The sequence below is a fragment of the Girardinichthys multiradiatus genome, chromosome 18, assembly GCF_021462225.1.
Source record: "Girardinichthys multiradiatus isolate DD_20200921_A chromosome 18, DD_fGirMul_XY1, whole genome shotgun sequence".
NCBI classification, from domain to species: domain Eukaryota; kingdom Metazoa; phylum Chordata; class Actinopteri; order Cyprinodontiformes; family Goodeidae; genus Girardinichthys; species Girardinichthys multiradiatus.
The window spans coordinates 38,102,409-38,115,026 of NC_061810.1; positions in this window are offsets into that span (position 1 = coordinate 38,102,409).

Sequence of the window (12,618 nt, forward strand, 5' to 3'; positions counted from 1 at the left end):
GCTGCTGACCTCGACTGAGGACATTATCGGGCGGTGGAAGGAGTACTTCGAGGATCTCCTCAATCCTGCCATCACGCATTCCGTGGTGGAAACAGAGGCTGGGGACTCGGGGTTGGACTCTTTCATCAAACAGGCTGAAGTCACCGAGGTGGTTGAAAAGCTCCGCGGTGGTAAGGCTTCGGGGGTGGATGAGATCTGCCCTGAGTACCTCAAATCTCTGGATGTTGTTGGGCTGTCATGGTTGACACGCCTCTTCAACATTGCGTGGCGGTCGGGGACAGTGCCTCTGGACTGGCAGAATGGGGTGGTGGTCCCCCTTCATAAGAAGGGGGACCGGAGGGTGTGTTCCAACTACAGGGGGATCACACTCCTCAGCCTCCCTGGTAAGGTCTACGCCAGGGGTATTGGACAGGAGAGTCCGGCCGATAGTCGAACCTCGGCTTCAGGAGGAGCAGTGTGGTTTTCGTCCCGGCCGTGGAACACTGGACCAGCTCTATACCCTCTACAGGGTGCTCGAGGGTTCATGGGAGTTTGCCCAACCGGTTCACATGTGTTTTGTGGACCTGGAGAAGGCATTCGACTGTGTCCCACGTGATGCCCTGTGGGGGGTGCTCCAGGAGTATGGAATCGGGGGCCCTTTATTAGGGGCCATCCGGTCCCTGTACGAGTGGAGCAGGAGTTTAGTCCGCATTGCCGGCACTAAGTTGGACCTGTTCCCGGTGCATGTTGGACTCCGGCAGGGCTGCCCATTGTCACTGGTCCTGTTCATAACTTTTATGGACAGTATTTCTGGACGCAGCCAAGTGCCGGAGGGGGTCTGGTTTGGGGACCAGTGGATTTCGTCTCTTCTTTTTGCAGATGACGTGGTCCTGCTGGCCCCCTCTGGCCAAGACTTACAGCATGCGCTGGGGCGGTTCGCAGCCGAGTGTGAAGCGGCTGGGATGAAGATCAGCTCCTCCAAGTCCAAGGCCATGGTACTCGACCGGAAAAGGGTGGCTTGTACTCTTCAGGTTGGCGGGGAGTTCCTGCATTAAGTGGAGGAGCTTAAGTATCTCGGGGTCTTGTTCACGAGTGGGGGAAAAATGGAGCGGAAGATCGACAGACGGATCGGTGCGACTGCCGCAGTAATGGGGGCACTCTGCCGGTCCGTTGTGGTGAAGAGAGAGCTGAGCTGAAAAGCGAAGCTCTCAATTTACCGGTGGGTCTACGTTCCTACCCTCACCTATGGCCATGAACTTTGGGTCAAGACCGAAAGAACGAGATCCCGGATACAAGCGGCTGAAATGAGCTTCCTCCGTAGGGTGGCCGGGCACTCCCTTAGAGATAGGGTGAGGAACTCGGCCATCCAGGAGGAGCTCGGAGTAGAGCCGCTGCTCCTCCACATCAAGAGGAGCCAGTTGAGGTGGCTCAGGCATCTATACCGGATGCCTCCTGGACTCCTTCCTCGGGAGGTGTTCCAGGCACGTCCCACCGGGAGGAGGCCCAGGGGACGGCCCAGGACATGCTGGAGGGACTATGTCTCTCGGCTGGCCTGGGAACGCCTTGGGCTCCACCCGGAGGAGCTGGAGGAGGTGTCTGGGGAGAGGGACGTCCGGGCGTCTCTGCTGAGTCTGCTGCCCCCGCGACCCAGTCCCGGATAAGCGGAAGATGACGAGTATGAGTACGAGGGTTATACATAATTGTGAAAATGTGTTTTGTTTGGTAACTTCCTTTCTACTGTCCAGTAATCCATGAGTTCCTCTTCTCTTGTGATATAAATATGATACAACATAAAAGGTCTATTCCCTTTAGCCACTCTTCAAAATGGAAAAGACAAGAAAACATTTAAACATTTAAACATTATATTCATAAGTCAATAATTGGCAAGAAGAAAATATCTACTCACCTAAACTTGCTTTAATCTGAAGATAGATTGATAATTAAATGTTTGGAGAAGAACCTAAGTCTATCATTTCACCATAAACCATAAGAGATTAACACATCTCCAACCGTGAGAAATTGCAGTAAATCGTTCAGTGCAGAATTTTGCTGCTGCAACAAAAAGATGAATTTAGGGCTTTTTACACATGTTTAACAGGGGAGGCCATAAACATGGAGGCAACTGTATGTGGGTTTTAATCCTACCAAGCACCCCTTAAATGGTGAGAAAATACGAGGGAAACCAAAAATGACATTTAGCAGTGAAATTGCTTTGAAACATTTCAGGTTGGGACAGAGGGGGGTTGAACTCAGACTCTCCCCATGTGTTTGTAGCTCTAAAAAAAAGCACTTTAGAGCAAAAATTAACCAAGCCCATATTTGCCTCACAAACTGATTCTACTTTAAGAGTCTGCTACCTTGGTATTTAATATAAAAGGTGCCACTAAGGGGGGCAGGAACTTTCAATATAAATGCATGAACCATTTGTGTCATCTCATCTGCAATGGTCCACAATGGTTTTCTTGGGTCTTCTCCAGTCAAGCATGCAACACTATATATTTCAAACAAATAATGTGTTTCAGATATCTTTTTTTAAAGCTACATTTAGAAAAAATACTCAGAGGGGCCAATATTTTGAATAGTGTTATACATAAATATATGTGTAAATGATGAAGCCCATATATATAAATTACATTTTATAAAAGTACATTTCCTGTGTTCCCCTTGCTGTACCAGGGTTTATTTCCAACATCTAAGTCCAGAAAGACTTTAGTGTGCTGCCACTAAGCTTTGATGTGGTTATTTTATGCTGAACAGACTTACTAATAAGAAAATTAAAGAATCACACCAGTTTCACAAGATTGCATTCAGACTGAATAGAACGGTTTGCTAATCTCCATATGAAATGTGCACAACAAAGGGGAAAGTTGACTGAAAATCAGGACTGTATGTGGAAGTACAGAGAAAGTGAGCACAAGAGAGTATAGGCAGCAGAGCAAGAACATGTCAAACTCCTCTGTAAGTGTCCAGGGAGTTCACATTTGAAGGCTGCTTTTTTACCAAAAATAAACAAGAAAAACCCATAATCAGCTACTGACTTAATTCCATGTTCATTTCCCGAAAAGGATCCTACTGAGGTTTTCAATTAAACTTGGAGTCTGACTTTTTTTTTTATCAAAAAGCTCATTCATGTGCATAAAATTCATGAAAACGTTACATTCGGGAATCAGTTGGTTATATTTGTGAATAAATTCATAGCAGTTTGTGTATGGTGCAACCAAAACAAGACAAGAGAAGGGGGAAACGATTTTCCATGGGACATCAGAACTTTGTGACGGCCACTTCAAAACATGGACATCTTAATTGTCTGTAAGATGACTGACTGATGACCTGAGATGTTGCTACATTATTTTCACATATTCCTCTTTCCTCATGATACCATCTCTTTTGTGAAGTGTGCAAGTCCCTCCTACAGCAAAACACCCACACAACATGATTCTGCCACCCACATAGCTTCACAGTTGTGTGATAGTGCTCTTAGGTTCGCAAGTTCCCATCATTTTTCTTCAAATGTTATAATGGTCATCATGTTCAAACACCTCAACTTTAGTTTCATTAGCAGTCTTTGTCCCTGTGTGCATTTCCAAACTGATTTTTTATGTTGCTTCTGGAGTAATGGCTTCTTCCTCTCTGGACAGCATTTCAGCCCATGTCGGTATAGGACACGTTTCTCTGTGGATAATGACACTTTCGTTCCAGCTTCAGGCAGCATCCTCACAAGGTCTTTCGCTTTGATTTTGGGGTTGAGGTTGCACATCAAAAGATGTTCACATTTGGGACACACTAATTTCCTTTCTGAACAGTGTAATGGCACGTTATTGCCATAGTTTTTAAATTGTTTGAAAAGAACATCTGTAGATTACATGCAACAATGAACCGGGCTTGTGGACGACCACAATTCTCTTCCTGATGCCTTGGATAATTTATTTGTATTTTTTCATGATGTCACACAAAGGAAGCAGTATGTTTAAGGAGCTGCCTTATTTGCACGTGCTGTGAAAAGGAATATAGTTTTAGTTGCATACAACTGTGTAAAAATTTTAACTATTTGTAATGTGCCCGGAGATGATATCAGTTGCAATATTCAGTCAGTCATCAGTCAGTCAGACAGTAAGACCTGCACAGTGGTGCAGTTGGTAGCACTGTTGCCTTGCAGCAAGAAGGTCCTAGGTTCAATTCCCAGCCTGGGGTCTTTCTGCATGGAGTTTGCATGGTTGTTTGTGTGTTGCCCTGCGATGGACTGGCGACCTGTCCAGGGTGTACCCCAGCTCTCGCCCATAGACTGCTGGAGATAGGCACCAGCTCCCCTGCAACCCACTATGGAATAAGTGGTAGTAATATTATAATGTTGTGACATATAAATAAAACAAAGTAAATTGAATTAAAGTGGTTTTACCTTAAAGAGGAACTGTGACAAGGGCTTGAGTTCCACATAAGGGTGTTTGTCCTTCATGAGCAAATGCAATTAATATGATATCAGGCATTCAGACATCTTAATCTCCATTCCCCTCTGGGCTCTATGTCAGCAGTTATTGCTTTAATTTAGTCATTTTCACCTTTTTTCTATGAATTTGTACAGATACTAATTTAACTGTTGTGGCATCTTTTTTCCAGGACTGGCTGGGAGGATTATTTGATCTCTACAGAAACATAGGTAGTAGATAGAAATGTTTAATAATTCGCATTTTATTTGCCATATTTGTTTTTATCCTGCTCATACTTATCCAGTGTAATTAAAGTCAAAACACAAAAGGTTCAGGTATGCAGAGGCAGATTTTAGCTAAAGCCTTAACTGTTGCCTTCATGGCCTCGGGCTGGTTTCAGAGCAGTTTGCATTCTTCCAGACAAGCCCAGAAAAAGAAAAAAAAAGAAAACAATGATAACACAGGCGCCTTGCTCCATCCTGCTTTGAGTTGCAGCAGCCCCTGTTCTTCCTCTCTGCAGCTGAAGCTGCATTATCATGGACACGGCATGAGGTAGAGGGAGAGCCGGTCAGAAACAGAGCTGATTGTTATGGTAACATCTGTTTGTTTGGAGATGTGATGTGAATGTGGGTGGGGTTAATTGCCCCGTGTTCTTGTAGCTCACCACCAGTGCGCATTAATGCTCTGGATTGAGCCTGCAGGCACTGCAGAGATAAAGTCATACCAGCTTTGGCCAACAGACAGACCGGTGCTCATGTCCTAAGCTGGTACAAGACCTTCAGGGCGACAGTGCTCCTGTCCCTCCACATTCCAAAGTCAGGGTGGCTTTATCTGTCGCTCCTCTATAGATCAGCTGACTGTGTTTAAGGAGGCCTAATCAGATCTATGTGTCGGACTGTCGAGGGCAGGGATAGATTTGCATTGTTGCCTGAAACAATGGCCGCCTTAATGGCAGCAGTGTGAGGTGACACCTGCAAGGTGCTTACTTCACACCCTGCAAACAAGGCATTAGGAAGAGAATTGGTAAACAAACGCTATTTAAGAGCCATTTTCAGAGCAGCAGCAGATCAGATTTGAATGGAAACGCTGTCGTGCAAGAGGAGTCATACCCCTAAAAACATGTTTAAACTTTGTCACATGACAACCACAATGTAAGATAGTGGGATTTTATCTGATAGACCACATAAAGTAGTGTGTAACTGTGAAGTGAAAGGAAAATTATTTTTAATTTAAAAAAAATTCTGTAGTGATGAGATTATATGTATTCATCCCCCTTTAGAGGAGACAGCAAACAAGTGGAAGTAGATGCTGTGATCAGAGGACACTAAAGCTGAACTTGTTTTAGCTACATTCAAAATGCTTTTTGTGAAAGAAAACTAACAACCTAAACCCTCTATTTCCACTGTGAAATATGGTGGCTGCAGCATGTGGTAGAGATGCTTTGATTCATTAGAGACATAGACTCCGGTCGGACTTAAAGGGAAGATGGATGGAGCTAAATTGTCAGCATCCTGAAAGAGAAAGCAGCAGTTGGAAGCTCCAAAAGACCGGCCTAATGTTCACCCTCCAGCAAGACAAAAACTCTAAACATGTAGGCAGGGCTACAACAATTTTAAATGAAAACATATGAATAGGTTACAAAGGCTCAGTCAAAGTACAAAGTCAATCCTTTTGGAGAAATTTTAAATTGATTTGAGATTTGTTGCAGAATATAGAAGATGCTTTTTATTCTAATGAATTCTCATGGAAATATCTAAAAAACCTCCAGCAATCAGAAAACTGTAGCTTCTGATGACAGATTTGTTGTTTAAAAATCGGCTTCCTGCAAGCAAAGGAAAAAAAAAACACAGCCAGCGGTAAAAGCTGTTTTGCTTGATAAAATAAATACAATCAATTAATTCAATCAAATAAATGGCAGGGCATCATTAATGCATGCTGTGTGTTTGCATATGAGTGACTGTCGCCCCATTCTAGTCCTGAGCGAGGACTGTGAGCAGCAGTGCATTCAGGAATCTGACACCCCCACAGAATAAGTAACAAGTCCCATTTTCCGCGAGACACAACAAGCAAAAATATTCAGAGAGACTTTCAGAGTACAGATGTTTAATTCTGTTACTGCAAAGTAGTCTCGCTGGATTTAAGGGCATTTTAATTTGGATACTCATTCATATTTATTCTATTAAAAAAGATCCACTTTAGCTTTTGGCAGATAAATGGCTTATTTCTCAGGAACAGAAATGAAAAAACAAAGGATACCATATTTCCTTGTCCATCTTAATCCCCTGTATTTAATAGAATGAGGTAAGTATTACTTTAATAGACTATCAAGCGATTGTGGTACATGTGATATAAAACTTGAGGAAAAAATGAGAACTGACTTTATAAAAGTAACTCATGTATTTAATGTATTTCATTTAAGTATCAGTAAATGCTGTTTATTATGCTATTAAAGTCACATTCAAAGTTGCTATAGTCCTCATATTGTTTTTACATCACCAGTGGGTCAAATGTTTTTTTTATTGTGGGAAATGAAACATTTAGCTTGTTTTGTGGTCTGATAACCCACAAATGTATCTCACTGGTTCATTGTTGCCATAAACATAGAGGACTGCAAGCTGGCGGCCAGGAGAAACAATTCCAGGGAACTCCTTTGTTTACAACCTACCTACCATTAAAAACATCAGACAATGTAGGCACCCGACTGGAGAACATGTTTCAGCATTTAACAGCCAGGGCTGCACCTGCACTGGCGCAGTTTCATTTGGAAATATCATCTCCATCCAGATGAGCCTTTAATCCGAGATTTGGAAATCAGTGTGTGTTTAGAGTAGCAAGTCTGAAAATGCCCACTCATGCATTCAGCAGGTAGATAATGTTCAGATTGGAAAATAAAATGAAATACAGCCTAATCCAGTGAAGTGGTGAAGGGAATAGAGAGTTCAAACATGAAGGAAAAATGGGTATGCAGGCCTAAACATGTTTGTATTTTGGGTTATACTTTTTTTAGAAGCAACATAACATAACTCTATCATTGTCAAAAACTCAAACAGGAATAGAAGAGTAAAAATTACTTCAAATGATACTTTAAATAATTAATTATTGTAATTTCTGTGATGATTCATGATTTTTTTTAAGTGAACGTCTATCAAAAGGTTGTCTTTATTTAGTAAAGATCAAGATCAGTTGGTCCAGGAGGCTGTAATGATCCAGGACCAAAGCAGACTTTTACCATCTCAAAACCAATAGGTTGCTAAACTTTCTATCATAAGCACCATAATGAAATACATTTTCCAAATACCACCACGTTTACAGACATTTTAAAACAATAGAACAATAGGAGACCAAAAAGAAAACAATAGTAATAATCATAAAAATCTAATTTATTAGCAGTTATGATTGGCCAAAGGATACCTAATAGTTGACATTTCCAAGTTTTAAGTAAAAAAAAAAAACTAGAAGTCAGAATTCCAAGCGGGAAAGTTGGAGGGTTCTCAGCCACCCTGACATCAATATGGTCCACTTGCAAATTAAAATTAGTGACAGACCAAGGTAGAAAAAAAAAATTGTTTATCTGCACTTCTGACATTTTTTCTTACTTAATCAACCATACACATACTTCTTTAGCTAAACACATTGTTACAATGTTTAAGAGTACATTGTTAGCTTGAATTGAAAAACACAGTTTGCCCAGCCAATGAACACATCATATAGTGAATAACTTTGGTTTTCAGACTTTACAGAAAAATTTAACACAGCATAAGTTCCCATCGGCATTTGTTCCTGGTTCACTGTCATCCATTATATAACATTTATGTTTGTATTTACTTTACTTTTTTGTTCTGAGTACCGCTACAGGCAGCCAGAGTACTCCAAGTGGTACCTGGACCACACTTTGAGAACCATGGCCTTAAGCAAATTCAAGCTCAGGAACATCAAAGCATTTCGAGTAAAAGCTTTTTTAACAAATCTTGAAAACCATCATTATGTTTACATAGTGTTATTATTTAGAGAGAAAGTTGGTGGCTGTGCACCACAAAAGATCTTCCTGTTTAAACATGACCTCAGAATAGAACATGAATACCTCTCCAGACCTGAAAAATACTTGAACCAAATTCATTTTCTGGCCTTTTACACACTGTGTAGCAACCCTAATAAATGCTTATGATGTTGAATCAGAAACTCACTTAAAAAATCCTGAACTATCTGGTCACCAAATTTAAATGTTTTATCTTGCTTCTCATACAGCCTAAAACCAGTAAATAAAAGCTTTGGTTCAAGAGGCCTTTTTGTAGAATATTTAAACCAGTTTCTACATCTGAACGAGTAACCAAAGAATCTCACATCATTTCAGATTAAACACCGGTAAAAATAACCAGACTCCTCCTCGGGCGTTCTGTGACACAAACCCCAGGGATGGGAAAATCTCTCGGGGCAGAAACTTCACTGGGAAAGTTGCAAGATGCCAAGATATAAAGCATTTTTTTTCAGGATCTGAAACTCCTCAATGCCTCATGAACACTGGAGACTTTAAGTGGAACCGATTTGTCATGATCAAATCGGCAGTCACAACTAATCAAGTGGTTTTGCAAATTTCTTTCTTTCTCTACATTTATCTTGTGTATTTTTGTGTGAGGATTTAAAAAGAACTACTTGTCGCAATTGTCAGAGCTTTTACGGGTTAAATTATTGAATGTAATATGCAGTGACAACAATCAATACTTTAGTTTTTGCACAGTTGAACAAATAACCTCTCATACTCTCTAAACCTTGTGTGGTAGGATATTTTCAAACTGTCGAACAAGAGCAGGATTATAGTAATGTATGTAAAGCTCCAAAGCAGAAAAATACAGGCCTCAGCTGCTGAAAGCAGGACTCTTTCCTCCACATTGAACATATTCTCATGAAATCTGAGCAGTTTTCCACCACTCCAACCATACCTGGCCTCAGAGATTCAGATGTGTCAGTCGAAGAAATGTTCATCTTTCATATTTGATTACTTTGTTTTCTGTTTGATATTCCTGACATGCCCTTTTCACTCAACTATATCAGGAGATTGTATCTCTTTTTGGTCAGCATCTGCACTTTCTGCTTTAAAGATTAACTGGCGAACAGAATGTCAACCTGCTTTCACTATTTTATTGCCAAAAAGAAATTAAAAAAAGCAAAAAAAAGGCAGCAGAGACTGATAGAGCACAGGCAAAATACTGCAAACGGCTTTGAGACATGCCAATGAGTTGGAACTTTTAAAAACTGGAACAGCAGAGACGCCTCGACATGACTTATCTTTTGTTTAAGAGTTAATTTCATGGAACATTTGAGAGTTGTGCATCATTATGAGAAAGTGGAGGGAGATGTATTTCTGAAATGTTCACAGCCATATTAAAAAGGGATAACAAGAAAATGCCATTTGTGTTTGTTCCAGCTTGTTGTTCAAAGCGTCAACCGGCAGCAGGGCGGCATTTAAGTGCCGCTGCTGCTTCTTCCTGCTGGCAAAAATAAAATAAAATCAACGAGCCGCCGCCGTTAAATCACAAACCAACAAACAGTTTGAGGCTCAGGTGAGAAATAAACAGTATAGACAGCTGACAGATGCCTGAGTTGTAGCTGGCTGGTCTACATTCCTCATGAATAATTTCTCTGCCTTTTCATGCTGCCAGTGAATTACTTTTGAGCATTCACAGTCAGGTAATTTGGGAAAACAGACACAACAACCAGCCAAGCCTGCCAGACTGGGTCAAATATATCATACCACTGGCAGCTGCATCTACTGCAGATGCAGAATGGAGACTGGTTCTTGTAAAACATCTAAAAGCTATTATTTTCTCTTCTCTTTGTGCAATAGAATCCTCCTCAAGCGTGTTTTATATAAAAAATCCCCTTGCCTTTCTTCTTCTCTTTAATTGTTCCTTGATACATTGTTCTCAGCTAATATTTTGTCCTCCTTTAATAATAATTCCAAAACAAATGTAATATTTCCCTCAGAATAATTTATTTTGATAAGGGTTTTGCCATCTTTGAAGGCTATAATAGCTTGCGTGCCTTGTTCTAATTGTCAAAGCAAATGATCAAAGCAAAAAGAAAATTAGTGTAATTTTCTCTTTACAAGATCATTAACCATAATCATATAAAACAGAAATTGTATTCAATATCTGAAGAATTCACTCATCTGCAAATGCTGATTAAAACTGCAATTGTTTCTTTGTAAATTTTTGCAGTGAGGGTGTAGACCTGCAGAACCATCCGTTTTTTACAAAGCAGAATGCCTTCAGTGGGAATGCTGTCTCCAGGAATTAGTACTGACTTGCTAGTCAGTTCCACAGTCAAAGATTTACACAGCAGGAACAAGACTAAACTTGCACCTTTTTTATTCCAGGCATTCGGAATAAAAATGTTATTTTTTTAACAAACTGAAATCAAGTGTTTCAGGAAAAGGAATTTGTGAATCTAAAGATCCACTTTCAGTCATTTATTTCGCCAACGTTTCCCGTAGTGGTGGTTTTATCCAGTATGGGAACTTTGTATGCATTCTGCTGTTCCAGTTGTGTTTATTAAGAAAGGCCTGTTCTGTGTTTACAGCCATAGACAGCGATAGGCATCAAGCAATTGAAGAAGTAGTCTCTAGGTCTCCATCTATGCAAGTGCAAATTTGTTTTGAGGGTGTGACTCAAAATTCTCTTTTTGTATCGAAAAAGTCTGTTTTAAAATTACTTATTCACTTTAAAAACAATGGAAAGACAGATTGTGATTTGTTTATATCTCATTTTTTTTATATTTCAACAAGAAAAGTATGTTTTTGCCTCCAGAAACAGCATTTTTATATAGTTTCCATAATATTAAGGCAATCATAATAGATAAATGTGTTAATCTGCTTAAAAGGAAAGGGTCTAATGTAGTAAAAATTAATGACTCTGTGAGTAATTTTCAATTCGCAATAAACCAAATGATCACATTAAATATAAAATGTGCTGTTCATGAATCAAAGAGCTTGCTCTTCTCCAGATAGTGTTGTATTTCATAGACATAACTAAAGCAATCTTGATCTGTACCAAAATTTTGTGAGTTTATCCGCTCCATCTCTCCGGCAGTTGTCACAAAATTCATCTCAGCAGTTTTCGCAATAATCCTGCTGAACAAAGCAGGCAGAGAGACAAACATATGGGACTGTTCTCACCTGAATTTGCATCTCTCCTCAGTGTTTCAGCATCTTTTCATCTTAAGCCCTGCAGCTTTGCTGTTTTGGTTTGCTTTCACTGTTCTCATTAGCATCGTCTCTGACAGCAGGCAGCATGATATACAGCATTTAGCAGCTGGCTTGTCAGACCTTTCCCACTAGAGTTGCTGGAGCCCCAAACAAAGCCACGATGAATGTCAGTATTGGACTTCAATTTGTTGAGTGTACAAATGGATCCCCAGAGTAATGCTCATGTTGCACTGTAAGTGTTGCATGTGTAGATAAGAAACTGTTTCCCAGAGTGTAGTCCATGCACCTCAGTTCAGTGACTTGCAAAGATATTCACCCCCTGAAACTTTTTCCCATAACTGTCTCAAAACTGAATGCATTTTACTGGGATTTTTTTGTATTTTTTTTGACAAAGTCCTGCAAAATTGCAAAGTGGAAGAAAAATAATTTACCTTTTTTATGTGACAAATTTTGTTTGGCATTTGTAGTCAGCCCCCTTTACTCTGAGACCTCTAAGTAAAATCTAGTGCAGCGAAATGCCTTAAGGACTCATTGTTTATTCCATCATTCAAAAATGCAAAGAGTCTGACAAACCTGTAAACCTACCAAGACATGGCTCTCCAGCTAAATTTATATATCAGGCAACTAGAGCCATAAACAGAGAATCAGCCAAAAGGCCCACGGTGAATCTGATGACTAATAGTTGCCTTGTTGATAAGACAACTATTAGTAGTGCAATTCACAAATATGGTCTTTATGGAAGAGTGGCAAGAAATAAAGCCATTGCTACAGGAAAGCCAAAAGAAACCCCATTCCATGGAATGAAATTATGTGGAATTATGTGAAGAAGCTGCACTGTATAGATAAGACTAGAATTTAACTTTTTAGCCTACATGATCATTTCTGTGAGGTAGAAAGCTAACACCTCACATCACCCTGAACACACTGTCCCCTTGTGGGGTTGTGTTCAAGGTGATGGCCCAATCATGCTGTGGGGATGGCTTTTCTTCAGCAGGGACAGGGAAGATGGATGGA